Raw genomic sequence first — 20,811 nt, 5'->3', positions numbered from 1 at the left:
ACTTTCTCTCTGTAAACAGAGGAGAAAGAAAAACAATCTGGTTTTTAAAATAAAACACGCAAATTGACTCACAGGCCCAGCCTGGGACCCGGCCCAGAAGGACCGGCATTTTCCTGGGACTCGGACATCACGGTGCTCATGGCCTGTATGATCGCGGGGTCCGGACTGTGAGGATGAAGCATGTGACGTGGGTCCAGGCACCCTAACAGCTGAGGAGACCCGAAGCTCCGATCAAGCTGAACATCAGCTCAGGAGAGCAAGCCCCGACCCATGTGACACTCAGGGTCGGAAACCGTGGGCCTTGACAGCTCAGACCCTGGTTTCCTCGCTGGAAAATGAGTCCTCTGGATCAAGGCAGCTGCTCAGACTCCATCAGCACAAGGAAATTTCTGCAAGTTCACCGTGAAGTAAGCGCCCCATGAGAAGTGATGGCTCTCAAACTGCTAGGCCCCTGAACACCCTCTCTGCTCCCAGCGCCCTTGGCACTGTTCTTCGTCTGTGCCCTTCTCTTCACAGCCGTGCTGCTTGGCCTTCTGCCAGAGCGCTTTCCCATAGGGCTCTGACCAGCCCTCCACCCCTAGGCGCACAGACTCCCGCAGGGCAGGCACCACACCCTCCCCGGACTGGGGCACACTCTGCTCAGAGCAGGCTCAGCAAGCCTGCCATCTCCCTGGCCTCCTGCAGACACTGTCTAATGCAAAACCACTGGGCACCAGGCCCCATGATTCTCCCTGGCACCTGCCCAACCTCTGCTAGTCATTTTTACCTGCTGCATTACGGAGAGCCAACTTCAGGCCACAGTCATCTCTACCCCAAAACTACAGTGTGGCTTTCCATGTCAGCATCCTGGGTAGGTGGCCAACCACCTGTAGACGAGCAGAAGAATCCAAGAGAATAGGAAAGCAGCACCGTGACCCCGGGGAGCTGGGACAGTGCCCCCGTGGTCACTGTGGCCATGTCCCTCTGTCCCACATGGCCAGCCATTCCTGACCACAGGGAAGAACAGTCCAGCATCTCGGGTTACCTGACTTCCAACCACAAGGCTTCCAACACCAAAGCTCTTCCTCCTGCCCTCCTTTCTGGCAGCTCCTGGGCCTGCAGACCAGCTTCCCATCAACACTCACTTCCCTGTGATCCCGACCCTTTAGCCGGGCATGGACGCCTTCCACAGCTGGGCGCCACCTGCTGCCGCCTTCCCTCCTGCCACTGCCTGCACCTTCCCTGCACCCAGACCCCCTTGCTCCACCTTCACGTCCCCCCAGCGGCCCGCCCTGTCCCCATCCGGGTCAGCAGCAGCACCCCAACTCCCACCACCATGCTTCCTTCTAGGCCTCTATGAAGCTCCTCATCATCTGTCTGCTGTGCACACAGCTCTGCTCACATCCCATCATGCCTACTAGTTCCTGGCCCCCAGGTCACTGGTCTGTGCACCTCGCAGGGCCTATGCCAAAGCCAGGAATGTGTCCTGTCGGCCGAGGGAGGATAACCACGGTGCATCAATGACCCCCTCTCCAGCCTGTTAAGGGAAATCACACAGAAACGGCTCAGCCCACCATCTGAGTTCCTCCCCTGGGCACCACTCTTTACCGCTGTCATATTTTTTAAATTGAACTGAATTCCAAAAGCCAATGAAGAACCCTCTGGCAGTGGGCATTATCTATGAAAAGCCAACCACCCCTACTTGCAGAAATTGAGAACCATTCCAGGAAAAGGAGAGGAGGATGCACGGGAAAGATGGTGTGTCCCTTGTCCTTGGGACACCAGTGTGCCCGCGGCTCTCTGCCCAGAAGGCCAGGCCTAGGCATGGAGCTGGAAGCCAGGACCCCTGTGTTGACAGGTCAGCACACACCACTCACATGAGCCAAGCCTGGTCCTCATTCTCTGTTAGAAGTTTTCTGTTCCTGTTAGTCAATGTCTCAATCTGGTTTCTCAGGTTATCTTGTTCTTCTTCTAGGTTCTCCTTCTCATCAACCAGCATCTAAAACACAGGGCAGCAATGTCTCCCACACCATGTGCCCTGTGACTCCACTGCTGGGAAATGTTCCCAAAAGAAGAAACAGGCCACGTGCTCAAAGAGGCCACTGCGGTATGGTTTAGGCCAGTGGGAATGACCCAGCCAGCCAATGACATGGGGACAACCAGTGCACCGTCCCATCAGCCAACCACGGCCTCCTGTGGCCACCGAGCACTGAAAACACCGCCGGTCTGAGCTGAGATGTGCCGCAAGTGCAAAATAGACAACTGATTCTGAGGCCTTAATCACAGTCTTAAAAAACAATGTAGAACATCTTATTAATAAGCTGCCTGACTGTGTGGCTCAGTTGGTGGAGGGTCCTCCCAGGCACCATGAGGTCGCTGGTCAAGGACCTTCCCAGGTTGTGGGGGTTGATCCCCAGTAGGGGGTCTGCAGGAGGCAGCCCATTGGTGATTCTCTCTCATTATGGATGTTTCCACCCCTCTCGCCCTCTACTTTCCTCTCGCTGATATCAATAAAATTTAAATATATATATAATATATAATATTACATATATATATAATATATAATATTACATATATATATATATATATATATTTTTTTTTTTTTTCTTGTTTCACAGACATAGAAACACACAGGGGAGGGGCTGATATGAATTTCAGGCTGAGGTTGGTCTGCTCTTGTTCTAGAATAGCATTGGGTTGGTACAGCAGGAAAGTTGCAACTTTTGGCTTCAGACAAATGGATTGGAACCCACTACTTAAGAGGGAACAGGATGGGTACTCCAGCTTACAACATCATTGCAAGGATTCAATGAGAGGACATGGGTGAGCACGGAGCAAAGTGCTAAGCTGAGGGGTCAGAAATAAAACAGTATTTGGTTGTTACCATGGACCACCCTGACCCTGCAAAAAGCCTAGGTCAGGTGAAAGGTGTTTCTAACCAGTCATGGGGTTTGTCCCCTTCAAACGCCCTAGCTTCCTCTCGGCCTGTGTGTGGCATTCACCCAGTCTTTGAGCACAGACACCAGTGAGGACCCATTCTGACCTGGCTGAGCCAAGGCTGTCGCCCAGGGCACAAGCCCGGTGTCCTGAGCTCACTGCCCAGGCCTCACCTCGCACTGGCTCTTGAGCTTCCTCACGTTGACCTCCATCCTCTGCAGGTCCTCCTGGGCCCCTTCGTAGCGGATCTGCCACAGCCTCACCTCCTCCTGAAGGTGCTCCAGAGACGCCTGCATGTCTTTGTTCTTACTGCGCAGCTCCTTCTGCTCCCCCTCCACCATCTGGGTCCAAAAGGTGACCCTGGGGGAGAAGAGCCACAGGGCCAAAGGCTGAGGAGCACTCCCGGCCTCGGTCCCCCGTGTGCATCTTAATCAAAACCACACCCTCCCTGGGCCCCCGTTCTTCCCGTGTGTAAACGAGGATTGAACAAAATCAGCGGTTTTCACACTGTGTCCATGGGGCTCTAGGCGGCTAGCCCAGCTGCCCACCGTGGGCTGGGGGGACAGGACGGGCAGGCTCGGACACCACTTCAACAGAGCACCCGAGAGAGTTCTTCCCAGGGAAGGCGTGGGCGTGACTGTCGACTTGGAACAAAGGGTTCTTCGGCTGAAAGTCTTTTGAAATACGTGGAATCAGAACAGTTTTGCTCTAAATCTATATAAAATATGCCCAGCTCTTTCCCCAATTCCAAGTCTCTTTCTAATTTCAACTCCTGAGACAAGTAAAATATGAGATTCGGGAGTGTTATGTAAATCCTCTGAAATCATCAGCATCATCATCGTCGTCGTCATAACTGCCCGACTGGATTCCAGGGAAAGGTTTATACCAGAAAGCTCACATGACCATAGGCTCATGGACTCAATTTGAACACAGATGTGCCCTGTTTGCCCCACATCACGGTCTTTTTCAATTTAAGTTAATTAGTTCATCAATATTTAAAAATGTTAAGTTTCACATCAACATTCAAATATCTAGCTCCTCAGAGGGTGGGAGGAAAGCATAAATAAAAGGTGTGGCTCAGCAGTTCCAGCACCAGCCCATGTACAGAAAGGTCATGGGTTCAAGTCTCAGTCAAGGGAACAGAGCTGGGTTGTGAGTTTGTTCCTCAGTGTAGTTGGGTTGTGTGCTGTAGACATCCAAGAGATGTGACACTCTCACATCGATGTTTCTCTCTCTCTCTCTCTCTCTCTCTCTCTCTCTCTCTCTCTCTCTCTCTCTCTCTCTCTCTCCATCTCCTTCTCTCCCTTTAACTCTCCCTAAAAGTCAATGGAAAAATTATCCTGGGCTAAGGACTAAAAAAATAAATAATTAACAAAAGGATGACCTGGCAGCCCGGGCCTGCCTCCCAGCTCACAGCCCTCAGAGGGTGTGGATTCTCCACAAGGGTCTGCTCTCACGCTGACACTCCTTCCCCACCTGCTGGACCTGCCGGGACACTGGAGGCACCTGAGCCTGTAGCCCTGATACATATGAAAACCAGGCTGTGGGAAGGAAGGCTTCATATGGTCCTGCCTCTGGGTTGAGACAAGACCTGGATTTGAATCCTGATTAAGAGCATGAACTTGAACAAGTTATTTAATCTCTCTGAGCCTCTTTCCTCAACTGTTTTTTATTGTGTGTGTGTTTTTCAAGAAAAGGAATAACAATAGTGGAGTCAATTCTCATGATTCATGGTATAATGTCTTATCAAGCCACCGAGAACACTCATTTAGTGGATACTGAAACTGTCCCCGACAGTTCCTGTGAGTCTCTGGCCACATTTTTGTCAACTGATCAAGTTGTCAAGTTGCCTTGTGCAATATACTCACAGCCAAGAGCACCACATTTGGGACCAAAATGAACCCCATGTGACGCTGCTTTATTCCCCATGAGGCCCAGTGTAGCCTTGCATTTGGGGACACTTCAGCACTCCATTTGGGGACCATTTCAAACAGCAATGTCGCCACCAAAAAGCACAAAACAGAACTCCATGGCACTCACTGGACCACAGAGGGGACTCTGGTTTGCAGTGTGAGAGCTGAAACAAGGCAGGAGCCAAAGGTCTTGTTCAACCTCATCTGCAAACGTGCCCATCAGGCGACTCCAGTAGCTCACAGTCTGGACAGGCCCATGAAAGGCCACAGCTACTGATTTGGGGCTCAAGTGCATTCAGCGAGGAGGTGAATGCACCAATAGGGAATACATGAATGCCGAGGACCGAGTGTCTCTCCCTCACGGGGTGGCTGGTGTGGAGGATGAAGGGGCCCATGCCCGATACAGTCATCACCATCATCAAGGTGGGAGGGGAGGGCACCCAAGCCTAGACAATGCGGCATCCCAGTGCTGCTATCCTTCCATCCAGCCACCAGCTGGCGGGCCTTTACCTTGTGACCGTCCAGCTGTGACATGACAGGGAGGGGAAGATACTCCACTGCCAGGAGACTGGCTTGAGCTTAGCTCAGTGGTGCTGAGTGAGCTGCTCTGAATGAAACCTGGCAGAGGCGCTGCAGGGGCGGAGGCGGTTACCTGTGGACCTCCTGCTGCAGCCTGTGCTTCTCCTGCGAGGCCAGGGCGTTGGCCTCCTGCTCCTGTTTCAGAGCCTCCCTCTCGCTGCTCAGGAGAGTTCTCAGCTCCTGCAGAGCTGTTTTGTGCTGGAGCTGGTCCTGCTCCCTGAGGAGGGAAACACACCCGCTAGGCACCCACAGACAGGAGACTGCACAGCCTCAGTGAGCGGCTTCTCTCTGCAGAGCTGAGGGAGGCGGGGATGGACACGAGTCTCCTCCAGCCCGGGAGCCGAGTGTCCCTCCTCACACCCGACCCTTCTCCAGGGTCCCTTCCAGTCCCTGTCTAAGCAGCCTCTCTCTGTGAGCCAGCTGGGAGCACCAACACTGTTTTCTGAACTCACACGTCTCAAAGAAACTAGCACATATTCAGGGAATTCTAGCCCCGTCCCCCCACCCCCCTCACCAGGCCAGATGAACCTCCGCCCTCCTTGGGAACAGAGTTTCCCTGTGCTGAGCCAGGCAGCATGGGGGCCAGCGCCTTCCTGCTGGGACCCCAGCAGCGGCCAGGGGCCAGTGGCACACAGGCATGTGCACACCCACACACCCCCTCCAGGCACCCCAGTCCAGTCCTTACCCTCTCCTTCAGATCCCCCTCTGCTCAGGGCTTTTATTTCCTTCCTGCCTCAGTGTTTATAGGGTCCTGCACAGCCTCTCTGGAGGGCTGCAGAGAACCGTTGGTAACCACCCTACTGCAGGGCAGAAACTGCAAGTCTCACTCCCCACTGAGTCTCCGGGACGAGGCTTGACACCCAGGAAATGTGTGCTGGGGACAAAGTAGTGAGGGTGCCAGTCAGGCGTCCAGTGAAATGAACACAGAGCCACCAGCATGGGCTCCAGGCACCTCACGTCCCAGCCTGCAGCCCTGCTGCAGACAGACCAAGGGCTCCAGCTATCTGAGCAACCAGCCAAACCATGAGTAACACAGGAGGTCTACCAAGCAAGGAGCTACCTGCAGAAGGACAATGAACCCCTCCTTCAGAGCCAGTCAGATGCCACTTGCACAAACCTTCCCATGTGAGCAGATGTTAAGAATATCACTAGAGATCCGGTGCATGAAATTTGTGAAGGGGGAGGAGTCAGAGGGGTCTCTCTGCCCAGCCTGGAACCTCTTCAATCCCAGACCCCTCGGACATCCCTCTCGCAGTCCAAGACTGCTGGCTCTTAACTGCTCTCCTGCCTTCCTGCCTGCCTAATTGCTCCTAAACACTCTGCCTGCCTGCCTGATTGCCCCTAACCACCTCTGCCTGCCTGCCTGATTGTGCTTAACCACCTCTGCCTGCTTGCCGTATCACACCTAACTGCTCCCCTGCTGCTCTGATTGCCCCTAACTCCTCCCCTGCCTGCCTGAATGCCCCTAAAAGTCTTTGCCTCAGCTCCAGCACGCAGGATCCAGGCTTCCCTCCTCCAGCGAGCCTAAGGAGCCCAGAACCCTTATTTCCATCCCTCTGGGCAGCCACAGGCACCCAGGAAGCTGATGGCTTATCTCAGGCCCCGGCTTTGTCAGGATCCGTCCTGGAGGATGTCTGGTAGGACTAATTACCCTATTACCCTTCTAGGGCCTGAAGGATAAGGCCTGCAGAGCTCGCTACTCACCCCGACAGTTGCTGGCACCCACCTGAGCTGGGACACCCTGCTCCCCATCTCTAGAGAACCACGCAGCAGGGTCTTGTGGAGGGTATGCTCCTTCATGAGGGCCTGGTACTGCCCAGACAGGTGGTCATGGAGCGCCCCCAGGCTCCCGTGGTCCTGCAGGAGGGCCTCATGGGCTTCAATCAGCTGCTCCAGCAGATCGTACAGCTCCTCCAACTCCCTGTCCTTGGCCTCCTGCTGGTTCTTGGAGGAAGGCTCCACCTGTGGGAGGGAAAAGCTTATGATGCCTCACCGGGTGCAGGTCCTGGGAGTCACAGACTCAACATCCCCGCACCCCCACAAGCAGTGAGGGGTCAAGAGCAGGGCAAGTTGAAGGCACCAAAATAGCAGGGACCCTCAGGGCAGGCAAAACCCAACTGTGCTGAAAACAGTTCTACCAGCACTTAAGGAAGTGTGCTGAGAGGGCCCAAAGCATAGACGGACTATCACATGGTGCTACACTGAGTCCTGTGCCCCTCCATACACGTGACCTTTTTTGGGAAACTTGTGCCCTTTCTCTGCATAAACTCATTGGGTGCCCTCTCTGACTACTTTGAAAAGCCTACTGAAAAAGACAGTCATAGAAAATTAGTAAGGACACAGAATATCTGAACAACATTACCAACCAATTTACCCGGATATTTACAGAACCACCATCCACCCAACACAGCCAGGAGCACCTCCCTTCCCCTCTCCCAAGTCCTGCCAATCAAATCCAAGATGGCCAGTGTTCCTGGGAGGCAACACCTGTCCCTGTCCCCTTGCCACGGCTGAGAAATGCTGGTCTGAGCTGCAGCTGAACGAGGAACCTAGTCACCCAGGAATCACTGATCAGTGACCAGGACACAGCCGTGATCCCGATGCTCCCCCTCGCAGGCAGGGGCACCAGGGGAGCATGTGCTCTGGAGGGCCTACCTGTGGGGCCTCCGCCTTCAGGTGACCAAGAGCATCGAGCACCTGCTTTAGATCTTTCAGCAGCTCCTTGTTGATGTCTGCCAAGTTCTGGCCATTATCCTTTTCGACCTGGAGTTGCATCTCCAACTCTGCCACCTGCAGAGCCAAAGACCCAGCCCGTGTGAGAGTCCGTTTCATGGAGGGAACTTTAAAGCACAGCCCAAACGTGTCACCTCACAGAACACCTTCCCAGGCCTTTTCTCAAGGAAAAACCTTCCTGCCCACTTGGGGAGGTACAACAGCCACTCCAAAGGGTAGCAGAGCAGGAAGAGGGAAGCCTGGCCCCTGGGAGGCGTCACTGAGCCACTGCCCCAGAGCTGGGCTGCCTCCCATGGCACTTGTGGCAGTGTCATGTGGATCGGCCCTGGAGGTGTGCCAGGTTCTCAGGGTGACTCTGGACATATGGAGCGGGATCATTCTTTGTGCCAGGGGCTGCTGGACATTCAGCAGCATCCCTGGCCTCACTGCAGCACAGCCAGGAGCACCTCCCCTTCCAACCTGCCCCCATGTCCTGTCAATCAATAACGAGATGGCCTGAGTCCCTGGGAGGTGATACCTGTCCCGATCCCCCTGCTGCAGGTGAGGATTGTTGCTCTGAGCGGCAGGTGAGTGAGGAACTGGTCACCCCGGAATCACTGACCAATGACCAGGACAGGGCTGTGATCCCGGACGCTCCCCCTTGCAGGCAGGGGCGCCAGGGGAGGCCTACCTGCAGGGCTCTGTCCGCCTTCAGGGTGCCAACTTCCTTGAGCACCTGCTCTAGTTCGTTCACGAGCTCCTCAGTGAGTGTCTCCCACTCCTGGCTCTTGTCCTTCTCCAGCTGCACTTGCAACTGCAACTCATCCACCTGCAGGGCCAAGACCAGTCGTGAAGCGGCCCCTCCGAGGTCCTACACACACGGGCGTGGCTTCCACGACTGCTTCCCTCCCAGGCCCGCCCTGTGCTGTCTAACAGGGCGCTCGCTGGTCTCCTTTCTGTGAGCACTTACTATGTGCTTGGACCCTTTACCCACACTAACGCATACGGTCCTCACACCACCTACAGGGGCACACCATGAACCCATGTCACAGATGAAGATGAAGGCCATGGGGCACACAGACACCCACAGTGTCCGCTCCCTCAGCTGCAGGGCCAGTCATGCTGCCTCGGGACTCTGCTCCATGAGGACTCGTGTCCCGCTGCTGTGGCTGCCCTGCATTCCGCGCTTCTCCCAGCGGCGCATCCTCTCCGACACCTGGTGCTCCCCTGGCCACCTGCTTGCCCGTATGTTCCAGACACCACCCACGGGTACCTGCTTCCGGAGAAGCTGGTTCTCCTCCTGGAGCTCCTGGATCTTGACGCTCCTCTCCCTGCAGGAGCCACCCCGCACCTCCTGGGCCGTGCCCTCCAGGGTCTGTTCTTCTATTTTCAACTGTATGGCACTGTCGGAGGCTAAAGAGCAAAGTCCAGTCAGAGCCCAGATTCCGGGGCCTGGCTTCCACTCTCTGCCTCCGGCCCCGAGACAACCATCACCCCGAGCTGTCCACATGGGAGCTGAGAAATCTGGCAACACTTACTTGTAGTTCATGTCCTGACTTCAAGGCTGCCAGACCCTTCATGTTCCCCTTGGGGAGAATTGCAATGAAACAGTTCCAATGGCCCTTGAGTAAAACCCTATTCACTTGGGGTGAGGATGGGCTCATACATGAGGTTCAGAGCCAAGGGCTCAGCTCCCTGGAGGAGGGAGAAACCGCAACCAGCCTGGCTCCCAGGCAGCAGGGGCTGCTGCCCACCTTCAGAGAGCTGCTCCAGCTCCCAGCTCCGGTGGGCGCGTTGGTTCATCCTGGGCAGCTGTTGAGCCTCGAGGGCCATGCTGTCCCCCAGCAGCGCCTCAAGGAACTGCTGGGGAACGTGTCCACGATCCTAGTGCAGAAAGAGGGAGTGGTGAGGATGCCCCCAAGCCACCCTCTGGACAGGCCCCGCCCCTGTGCACCCACCCTCCTTCCCCAGGATGAAGGCCTCCATGCACCTGCTCACTTCCCAAAACACAGCTGCACAGAAGTGACTGCAACACAGGGCCCAGCTGGGAGACCTACAGCCACTAAAAGACACACTGGCCCAGTGGCCTAGGTGATGAAGACACCCAACGTCTCTGAGTGGTGTCTGAACAAAGTGGCGCACAGCACAGGGCTTTAAAGCAGGTAATATGACAGGCAGCTCTGCGGTCCCTTAGCAGGTTTAACATGCCTTGGAATGGCTGTAGGAACTCCCAAAGCACAGCTCATCCCACATCCTAAAAACCGGTAGAGACACTTTTTACAACAGTCACTCACAAACACCCGTCATTACAGAAAAGCAACACAGCAGTCAGGCCCTATCTGCTGTTTTGTTTGTGTGTTTCTTGTTTCTTTAAGTATAAATATACACTAGAGGTCCAGTTCATAAATTTGTGCACCAGTGGGGTCCATTGGCCTGGCCTGGAGGATCGAACTGAAAATGGCTCTCAGGGTTTGCTCACATGCCCTGGATTCACCTGGGCACCATCTCTCTGCCCATCCCTGGCCCTCCTGTAGGTGCCCTCTGTCCTTGCACATTCATTCTTCACAGCAGCTCCGAGGGGGAGGCAGGGACAGTCCCTTCTTACATATGAAGAGGCTCTGCACTCACCAACTCCGCGCTCACTGACTCTAAGTTCACCGACTCTACGTCCACCCACTCTTCACAAACCGACTCCTCTCCCACCGACTCTTCACAAAACGACTCCTCTCCCACCGAATCCGCACACAACCAACTCCTCTCCCACCGACTCTGCACCACACATTCCGCTGTTTCCATGCCCCCCATTCCTAACGGCCCGCTGCTCTGCATTCTAAACAGCTCTGCCAGCGGCTCACGCTCATGCTAACTGCTTTGGAACAGACAAAATTAGGACACTTTCCTTATGAAACTTAACATCTAGGTCTAGGGCATATAAAATATAAAGAAACATAAAGGTTATAAATATACATATTATACATCAATGAAAATAAAAATTAACTGCTTATTTCTAATTTTGTCTATCCACATTTCTAAAAATTATTGTTCTCCCATCAGCCAAATTATAGAAGTTAGATCCATTGCTTTTAGATAACAACACATTCATTTTATTTTGTGGACTCTTACCTAGAGAGCTCAGCTCCCAAATTCTCATCATCAATTGTGAAAAGTTCATACATTAGAACACCTGAACTCCACCAGTCAACTGCCTAAAAAACAATTTGACAGACCATTCATTAACGTGTAGCTTATTAGCAAAATGAACAAAGTAAAGCTGTATATTTGGAAAATATTTTATTTACTTACTTTTAGAATCATTGATCGGATGCCTGCTGCATGCTCCATAATGGAGATTGAGCCACAGGCATGTGTCCTGACCAGGTATACAACAGTTGTTTTCTGGTTCAGAGTTTGATGCTCCATCACTGAGCCACACCTGCTGAACTGGAAAACATTTTATCAAAAATATATTGTACATAGTGCTCTGTGCAAGGAGCATTAAATTAGCACATGCAAGAAATATATTTAGAGGACACATATGCAGGTACCCTCAGAACAGAATTTAAACATTTAGGCTGTCAACCGATGTGCTAAGAGTGTTTTAATTATTTCAAAACTAGTAATAGTTTTACTTGGGTAATTTAAAAATTCATTCTTAATTTAAAATAAATTTTGAACATTTTAACTATAATATTTGGACTTGTGTTGGTGGGGGGGAGTACTGATTGGCATTATTAATTGTCCAGTTCCAATAACTGTTAGGAAATTACTTAAAGTAAAACCAGACAACCAATAGGCCCAGGCTGCTGGTTTCTACTGGAACAAATGTAGCAGACACTGGGTTGGCTCATATATGGCGCTTATTCCATCAATGTGGGCAGAATGAGAGAGCAGCAGGTCATCCACAAACATCTGCTCTACTCTCCCCATAAGCCAGCTGCTGATGTTGGGTAGAATGACACAGATTCCATGGGAAAGTTTGAATTACACACATGGGAAAGTAGGCAATGTACAGTGGTTACAGGTTACATGCAATGCGGGCTGGAGTTGGCAGAGGCGGGTGCCTCAGGGACCAGCTTACAGGCAACAAAGGTTAATCTAGGCCATTCTCAGGAGCTGCATTCCCATGTTTGCTCCCCTGCCCCAAGGCCTATAACTCTCAAACAGAATAGAACGTGCTTTCTCTAATCAAACAGAACAATCATAGTTAACAGAGCATGATTAATAGTTATTATTATAGCTAGTCCCCAATATTCAATTCCTGCCCCTAACAAAAGAACAAAAATGGAAAGAAAAAAAAATCCCGCTTAAAGGTGTTATTATTGCCCTAATCGGTTTGGCTCAGAGATAGAGCTTCAGACTGTGCACTGGAAGGTGCCAGGATTGATTCTTGTCATGTACATGTACCTTGGTTGCAGGCACATCCCCAGTGGGAGGTGTGCAAGAGGCAGCTGATCGATGTTTCCCTTTCATCGATGTTTCTAACTCTCTATCCCTCCCCATTCCTCTCTGTAAAATACAATAAAATATATATTTTTTAAAATAAAAAAATTAATGATGTTATTATACAGCACCCATTCTTCATCTCCGGTAACAATTTGCTCTAAAAACGGCAAACGGTTTTGACGAGAGAGGAGTGAACTGCAAATTGTGACTCTTTGATTACGGTTGTTGTCGGTCAACTCATGAGGAACCCATTTTCCAAACTTTTGGACTTTGCCAAGTGCACGTAATTGATTGGAAATTGTTTTTTGTGAACAATTTAAAGTTGTCGCAAGCTCTTGTTGGGTAATTTGAGGATTTTGCACCAAAAGAGCTTGAAGAGCTTCTTGATCAAAATTGGACACACGCCCTTGACCACTGTTGTCATCTAACGAAAAATTTCCCTCGCGAAATTTCTCAAACCAACGCTGGCATTTTCTGGCGCTAACTGCATCTTGACCAAGAGCACTACAGATGTTTTTTGCAGCCTCACTTGCTTTTCTTCCTAATTGGAACTCGTAAAGCATGCAGTGCCGAATATGCTCTTCATCCGCCATCTTAGCCCTAGTTTTGCAACAAAAACCAAACCAAACACAAACTTTTTCAAGCAAAACTTGTTAATTGCACTTCACACGTTCTGTAGATACCACGTGTTTGAAGGTTATGTCAATACAAGTCATCGCCAAGCAAGATTTTAAACGAATGTTTTAAAACGACATTAATTATTACTAGACCTGATAAAATAATAATTCTCTCAAAAAAGTAAAAATAAAAAAGGAAGTTACAGAGTACTTCCCCTGAGGAGACAGAGCAGTGCTTCTCTGCTGTGGCCCCATGTAAAAAAACCGAGGGAGGTTAAACAGATAAGACCCCTCTCCTCCTAGGCTAACGCCACTGGTCCTGGAGGGGCCCTTCTCCAAAGTGATCAAAAGGTTCTGTGGTGACCCTGCTTCACAGCGAGTCCAGCACCACAGGCTAAGTGTGGGGGATGCTTATCACAGGGACTCCCCTGCACACGGGCCACTCACAGGGTCTCACTCAGAAACGCAGGTGCCATTCGATCCCTCAGAACTCCTGCTGACCAGGCCGGCCACCTGACCCACAGCTCCAACTACCTCCCAGACGTCCACGGTGGGTTCACGTCCACAGGAAACTCAAAGCACTTAGGAGTAAAGGTGACTCACCAAAGCTCTTTGCAATTTCCTCAGTGTCTCCACAGGCTCAGGGACAAGGCCCAGAATCCTCTGCATGTTATTATTTTTCAGTACCAACATCATTTCCAGCATAAAGGGAATCCTAAAAATATAAACAAAAGAAAGAGAAAGCCATCATTTCAAATTGTCTATGTAACTGACCTTCAACTTGGGAAGAAATCAACCAATTCTGCACATGGCCATCACCGCTGATACACCAGATGGTCTCAAGCTGACAATCCCACTCCAGCCTCCGCAGTAATTTAACAAATATTGGGCCTCCACGTCGGCCTTGATCACTACCCAGAGTTCTCTAGTTCCCTCTCCCCCTCCTCCACCCCAACTCCTCCCACTGATCCCCCCATGTGCGCTCCCTGTGCTCTGAGTCACCCCTCCTCTCCACAATAGTTGTCATTCCTTCCTCCAATCCTGGCCTTTTCATTTCTTTAACTTTTAATCTGGAATAAAAGTTGCAAGATCAGTAGAGTATTTTCACATACTCCTTTCTGAGATTTCTCCAAATGTTGACTTTTTATCGATATAATTCACGAACCATCAAACACCCATTCAAAGTGAACACTGAGTATATTTAAGGTTGTGCATCCATCTCCACAATTTTAGAACATTCTCACAGCTCACCAAAGAGAAGTTCCAAACACATACTAAAGGCCATGCCCTGATTCCCCAGAACCCACCAGCCCTAGGCATCCCGGCGAGTACTTCCCGAACCTGCTGCCTTCGGTTTTTTAAATTTATTTATTAGAAATATGTTTTTATTGGCCTAGTCTGTTTGTCTCAGTGGATGGAGTGTCAGCCTATGGACCCAAAAGTCCTGGGTTCAATTCCAGTCCAGAGCCGGGAATCAAACCTGGATCTCCTGGTTCATAGGTCCATGCTCAACCACTGAGCCCCATTGGCCAGGCCAAAGTCTGTTTTAAACCTGATCTCTCACCTAGACTTCTGACACAGCCACTGGACAGTAATGTGTAAAACCGGTTTGGCTCAGTGGATAGAGCGTTCGCCTGCGGACTGAAAGGTCCAGGGTTCGATTCCGGTCAATGGCATGTACCTTGATTGCGGGCACATCCCCAGTAGCAGGTGTGCAAGAGGCAGCTGACCCATGTTTCTCTCTCATCGATGTTTCTAACTCTCTATCCCTCTCTCTTCCTCTCTGTAAAAAATCAATAAAATATACATTTTAAAAAACACACAGAAACCTGACCTCTGGGCATCCAATAGAGGGGGAAGCTTCTTCTCTGGGACACTATGGCCTGTTTCCAAGTGACCTTCCTCCCGCTTTTCCTCTCAACTGTCTGAATGTCAGTGATTCTAACCCCAAGGCTTCCCACTTCAGGGCCTCAGGACCACCTCGGAGGGCTCAGACTACAGCTCCTCCCAGTGACTATTACAGGATTTCAGAAAAGAGCCCATCTTCCCTTTTGAGCCTGGGTCTCCTGCAAGTACTCCTGCCCACTGAAGGCCCAAGCTGAGAACACGGGCTGACCCTGGCCTTCCCTCCCATCCACACCCTACCTGTTCAGTCCTCACACGCATACCCACACCCACATCCACACCTATACCCACTCCAACTTATCTAATCCTCCCACCGCCATCTCCGACCACTGAAGGGGGGGTATACCTGCCTGACCACCACCGTCTTCTATGTTGTAGCCCAAGGGACCATTAGCACAAAGACTTTCTGTGCCATTTTCCCACTCAGAACCCTTCAGTTGCCTCCAGAATAGAATCCCAAGCCCTTGCAACAGCCTCTGCCCTGCTCCCCTGTGGGCCCCACACATACCCTTTTCCTGGTTCTCATACATCCCTAAGGGCTTCTCTGCCCTCACCTATCTCTGATTTGTAGAAAAGGAAATGAGGTCAGAGCCATGCCCAGTCCTGCTTTCTAGAAAGGGAAACTGAGGCTTGGAAGACTCAGATCACATTACTGTCCAGTGGCTGTGTCAGAAGTCTAGGTGAGCTGACACCTGAGCCCCAAACCACATAGCCTTCCTCAGTAAGCATTTTTTGAATAGATGAAGGCTAAATAAATAAATTCTTAAACTTGCAAAAATATCCTAGCTCTTAGTAATGAAAACAAGGGAAACACATCCTATATAACAAAAGCCCAGCGACCAAACGGTGGAACAACCAGAACAATGACCGGCCGACCAGTCGCTATGACATGCACTGACCACCAGGGAGCAGACAGTCAATGTAGGAGATGCCCCTTGGTGGTCATGTACTCCCACAGTGGGAGCACTGCTAGGCTGACCAGGATGAGCAGCACTTCCACAGTAGGCCTATCCCTATAGGCCACTCCCCCAACCAGTACACCAATCTTGTGAACCAGACCTCTAGTCTCTCTCTCTATATATATGCCTAATATGCTAATTGTCCCTACAACCGTTTGCCCATTCAAACAAGCAACTATGAATCACACTGACCGCCAAGGGGCAGACACTCTGACTGGTAGGTTAGCTTGCTGCTGGGGTCTGGGTGATTGGAAGTGGGTGAGATGGGAGCCCTCCCACAGTCCCTCTCTGGCCCCAAGCATGCACCAGTGGGGTCTGTCAACCTGGCCTTTGCCCTCTCACAATCTGGGATCGCTGGAGGATGTTGGAGAGCCAAATACATGCACTAGACCTCTAGTTTTAAAGATTAAAACATCAAATCACAAAATCAGAAGATAACAGATTACTAGGAAACGAAACACAGCATCTACCCCACTTATTTCCATGTGCTGGTCAGCTTCTGAGGACTGAGGCACTTAGGAGGCAGGAGTGAGCCATGGTACCTGGTCTGTCCTGGAACTTGCCGCCTGCCTGGCTGGCTTTGGCCTGGGTCTCTGTGATAGCTTCCAGCGACAGAACATCATCTTTTCTCAACGAAAAGCCCACACTTCTCAGCGTTAATAGGAGCAGTTCCCTACCTTTCTCTTTGTGAGTTCCAGTAGGTTTCTCCAAATAGGGAGATACTGTTCCACGTAGAAATCATACAAATGGGCAATGATGGTGAACAGGCTGCCACTCTCTCTGCCCTCGCTTCCCTTTTTATAGACGTCATCAAACTTCCTCACTGGGGCCTCCAGAAAGGGAGCTCTGACCTGCATGAATTAAACACACCAAACATCATTGCAAACACCTGACAATGTGACAGCAAGTTCCTCTCAGGGACCCTCCTTTTCAACAAGCTGAAGTGTTTATGCTGAAAGAGTCAGTACTTTTAAAATCAACGCATCCATGTACATGGGAGGATACACACGCCCACAGGGTAACCGCTTTAAAAACCAGTCTGAGTGTACAGTATGGATACACGGCCACACGGACTGGTGGGTGCCGCACAGAGCAATCCGCCACAGCACTGGAGCCTCCCTGTAAGCACAGCCTCCCGTCTTCTAGGTCCAGGTGGACTGCCTCGGCCAGCAGCCACCTGGCTCACTGGAGAAGGACCACCGCCCAGCTCTGTCTGCAAGGCTGCCATCTAACAGCACTCATTCTGAAGGCGCGCTGAGCCTGGAGGAGGCATGCAGCAGTGTCCATGGTCCAGTTGGGAAGTGAGACCTGCACAAATGCAGACCTGGGGGACCTGGGAAGGAAGACCCCGAGACAGAACTAGCAGCTGTGGCCAGCCACTCAGCCACTGGACATAAAAGGTTCAACTCCGAGAATCAGGAGCTGGAAGAGGAAACCTGGAGGGGAAGAGCAGGCTATGGGGAGCTGCTTCAATTGTGGCTGCAGGTGAGCTCAACCGGACAGGTGAGAGTGTGATACACACGTGCCATTGCTGAAGGGCAAACACTAAAGGCTAGAAGACTCCAGAGAAAGGCGCAGATGGGCAGGAGGGAGTGACTTCACAGAGGCCAGCGCCCGCAGACAGGGGACACTCTGTGGGTAACAAATAATAATGGAACCTGTAAACTCCCCACTGAGCCCCTTCACGAAAACCAACCTGCAGAGCATACTCTGACCACACATTATGCTCAAATGTAACTTATAAAAGGGAAATTAGCCCAGCCGGCATCACTCAGTGGTTGAGAGTCGACCTATGAACCAGGGGCTCGAGGTATGAATTCTGGTCAGGGCCCAGGCCCAGGTTGCAGGCTCAGTCTCCAATGTGGGGCCTGCAGGAGGCAGCTCATCAGATTCTCTCCCATCATTGATGTTTTCTCTCTCTCCCTTTCCCTTCCTCTCTGAAATCAAGAGAAAGATAATTTAAAATAGAGAAATTAGAATTCTGCTGAAAAATAATGTATGAATACTCAGGTTGAATGTTTTCAACACCCATTTGGAATTACTTTACATCGGATATCTGAAATTCTGAATGTATTTGATGTCTACAATATAAACTAGAACTTAGGAGAGCATTTAAAAGGAGCAATGCCATTCATGTTGCTGCAGTTGCTAAGCACGTACATTAGTTCCAATGGGGCTTTCACACAGCTCTGCAGAGACCTCATGTTTGATCAGTGACTCAGGAGCAGCTCAGTAACGGATCCATGGGCTCAGGACACACTCTGGGTCCCACGAGGCCGCTCCTGTCACCACAGAACTGGAGCTTCAGGGCCGCCCCCGGAGAGCTCGTGGCTCTGCACAGGGTTCAGGGCCGCCATGGGCCGAGGCGCCATGAGGAGGCCCCGCACGGAGTCCTTCCCGGTGCCCTTCCGGCCAGGAGGGCAGCTGCCGTGGGGAGTGGCCAGGCCTCCTGTGCTCACGGCCATGGACCCTGAGCTGCAGCAGGTGGTCAGGCAGATGGCTCCGTTCTGAGCCCAAAGCCTCTGGTGGAGGGTCCGGTCCGTCCAGGAGGACTTGGGCCGGGAAGCCCTGGAGCAGTGCCCTGAGGGGGCCACAGGCAGAGGAGGCGCGGCGCCATCGCCCTCTGCGGGGAGCGGCCCGGCCTGGGAGGAGGCGTCTCCTCAGGAACAACCCGCTCAGAAGGCGCCCTGGGCGGCTGGTCCCGCAGAGCGGGGCGTCCACCCGGAGGACCGGCCTGAGCGGGGTCCTCAGCCCGCGCCCCGGGGCCCCGCTCCCCATCTTGTGCAGAAGCTGCCTGACTCCCCAGTGAGCACGGCTCCCCACGGGCTGCCCGCCAGGGTCGCCCGCCGCCCCAGGCCCACGGCCCCCTCAAGGTTTCCCGGGTCCCGTGCTGCCAGCAGCCACCCTGGCCAGGCCCTCCTAGGCCCTGGACCTGCCATCTTCCCCAGGCCCCTGGCTGACTTCCTGCGGGGGCGGGACTTCCGGGCGCAGAGCGGGCTCTGGGAGAGGAGGGGAGGGGCGGGGCCCCCTGCTGGCGGGCGGCGGCAGTGCAGGGAGCCGCGCAGCCGCAGTGTGTCTCCTCTCCAGCCAAGCTGCACCAGGAGCAGGTGGTGAGAGCAGAGATGAGTTCTCCCTTCTTCCTGGGAAGCCCTGCAGGTCCTGGCACAAAGGCCTCTTCCCGCCCTGCCACGGAAGGGGCCGTGCTTGTCGCAGGGCGTGAGTCTTGTCATACATGGGAGCACTGACGGGGAGAGAACATGCTCATAGGGAAAGGTGTCCTTGTGCCTGGGCGTGTATTTACCAGTATTTACAGGAAATTCCTGCTCTGCTGTTCTGAGACTGGTGTTTCCACTCCCCCTTGGGCTCGTGCTTCCTCTTGTGAGGTGCGTTCTACAGTGTCCCCATATCCATTAGGTGGGACACAGGGACCGTGGCCTTCTTTGGGAACAGGGCCTTTGCAGGTGTAATCACGTTCAGAGGAGGCCTTGGGTCTTGGATGGGTGGGCCCTCACTGCAGTGGCAGGTGTCCTTGTAAGAGGGAAGTTAGACTCACTCGCAGAGAGGAGGTCATGTGACGTGGATGCAGAGATGGGTGGGGAGGAAGGGTCTCCAAGCCAAGGAACCAAGGACAGCTGGCAGCACCAGAAGCTGGGAGAGATTTCCCTTGCATCCCCAGAAGGACCAACCTTGCCCTCACCCTGATTCTGGGAGTGAGCGTTTCACAGGCAGCATGGGGAGCTCTGGTCCCTGCCCACTCACTGTCCCCTCAGCTCCTGGAGAGAAGCCACAGGAGAGGAAGGGACTCCCAGGGACCCCAGTCTAGGGGTGAGGAGCAGGAGGAGGGGTGCCTGAGCACCTCCCATCCTGGGCCCTGACAGGTGGACCAGGGCTGGTATCTGCCAGAGGGCTGAGGACCCATGTGCAGGGCTATGCCAGGGAGACTCAAGAGCAGGCCTGACAAAGTTCGTCTTTCGTTTGTCCCACCTCCTCCAGTGCTGCATGTGGATACTCAGCACCCTCACTACCCCCACCCAGGTCTCTGGAGGGTCTCCCTTCTGTCTCAGACCCTGGAGCCCATGCCTGCCTCTCACCCAGTGATTTCCCTGGTGCCTGTTGGGAAGAAGGAGTCAGAATCCCTTTCTGTCAGCACATGTAACAAATGAAGTAAACCTGTTTATTCCATGGGGTGTTGGGAAGGGGTCTGGCCCACAGTAGCTGCTCAGTGAATGGATGTCAGCGCCCTCCCCAGGCATTCAGCGCAGTTGGTGGACAGGAACTTCTGCTTCTCTGGACCTGGTGAAAGGGCTGGTTGCAAACATACAACATCCTATGAATAACACAGAGGCTGATGGGTGTGCAACAGAACAAATGGTAGGGCCAGGTGCTGGTGTGCACGCATGTATGCATGAGTGTGTGTGTAAGAGTATGTGTGTGTGTATTTTGAAGATGTGCCAGTGTTTCACAGGTTATCATCTAGAAAAAGCTTAGGGAAAAATGTATAAATATGTTTTTATATTAACAGATTGTGCCAAATTTCCAACCCCATTCTGTGCTAGCTCACACTCAGATTGAGAGTGAGCGCCTGCTCCTCATCCCCCACCTTCATTGACTCCTTTCTGGGTTTCCATCCTTGCCCAGCTGGTAGGTGACAGATCAGCATGGAGATGCCCTGTGAGAGGGGATGGGGGTCGGGGCCCTAGGCTGCCAGGTCACCCAAACCCCCTTCTCCAGCTCCCTTCACCAGCCGGCCATGGGGCCACAACCCAG

General features: G+C 52.5%; 1 protein-coding gene across 1 annotated transcript in view; it reads right to left on the bottom strand.

Annotated features, from left to right (window-relative positions):
- Positions 1-1,753: 1,753 nt before the first annotated feature.
- Positions 1,754-20,811, bottom strand: part of RIN3 (Ras and Rab interactor 3) — a 126,435-nt gene continuing 107,377 nt past the window's right edge. The window contains exon 11 of the mRNA XM_036411571.2: positions 1,754-1,787. The gene's annotated coding sequence lies outside the window, so the exon portion shown is untranslated. The remainder of the gene's footprint in view (positions 1,788-20,811) is intronic.

This window comes from Pipistrellus kuhlii, unplaced genomic scaffold (genome assembly GCF_014108245.1).
Source record: "Pipistrellus kuhlii isolate mPipKuh1 unplaced genomic scaffold, mPipKuh1.p scaffold_m20_p_41, whole genome shotgun sequence".
NCBI classification, from domain to species: Eukaryota; Metazoa; Chordata; class Mammalia; order Chiroptera; family Vespertilionidae; genus Pipistrellus; species Pipistrellus kuhlii.
This window is presented reverse-complemented; position numbering and strand designations above follow the sequence as displayed.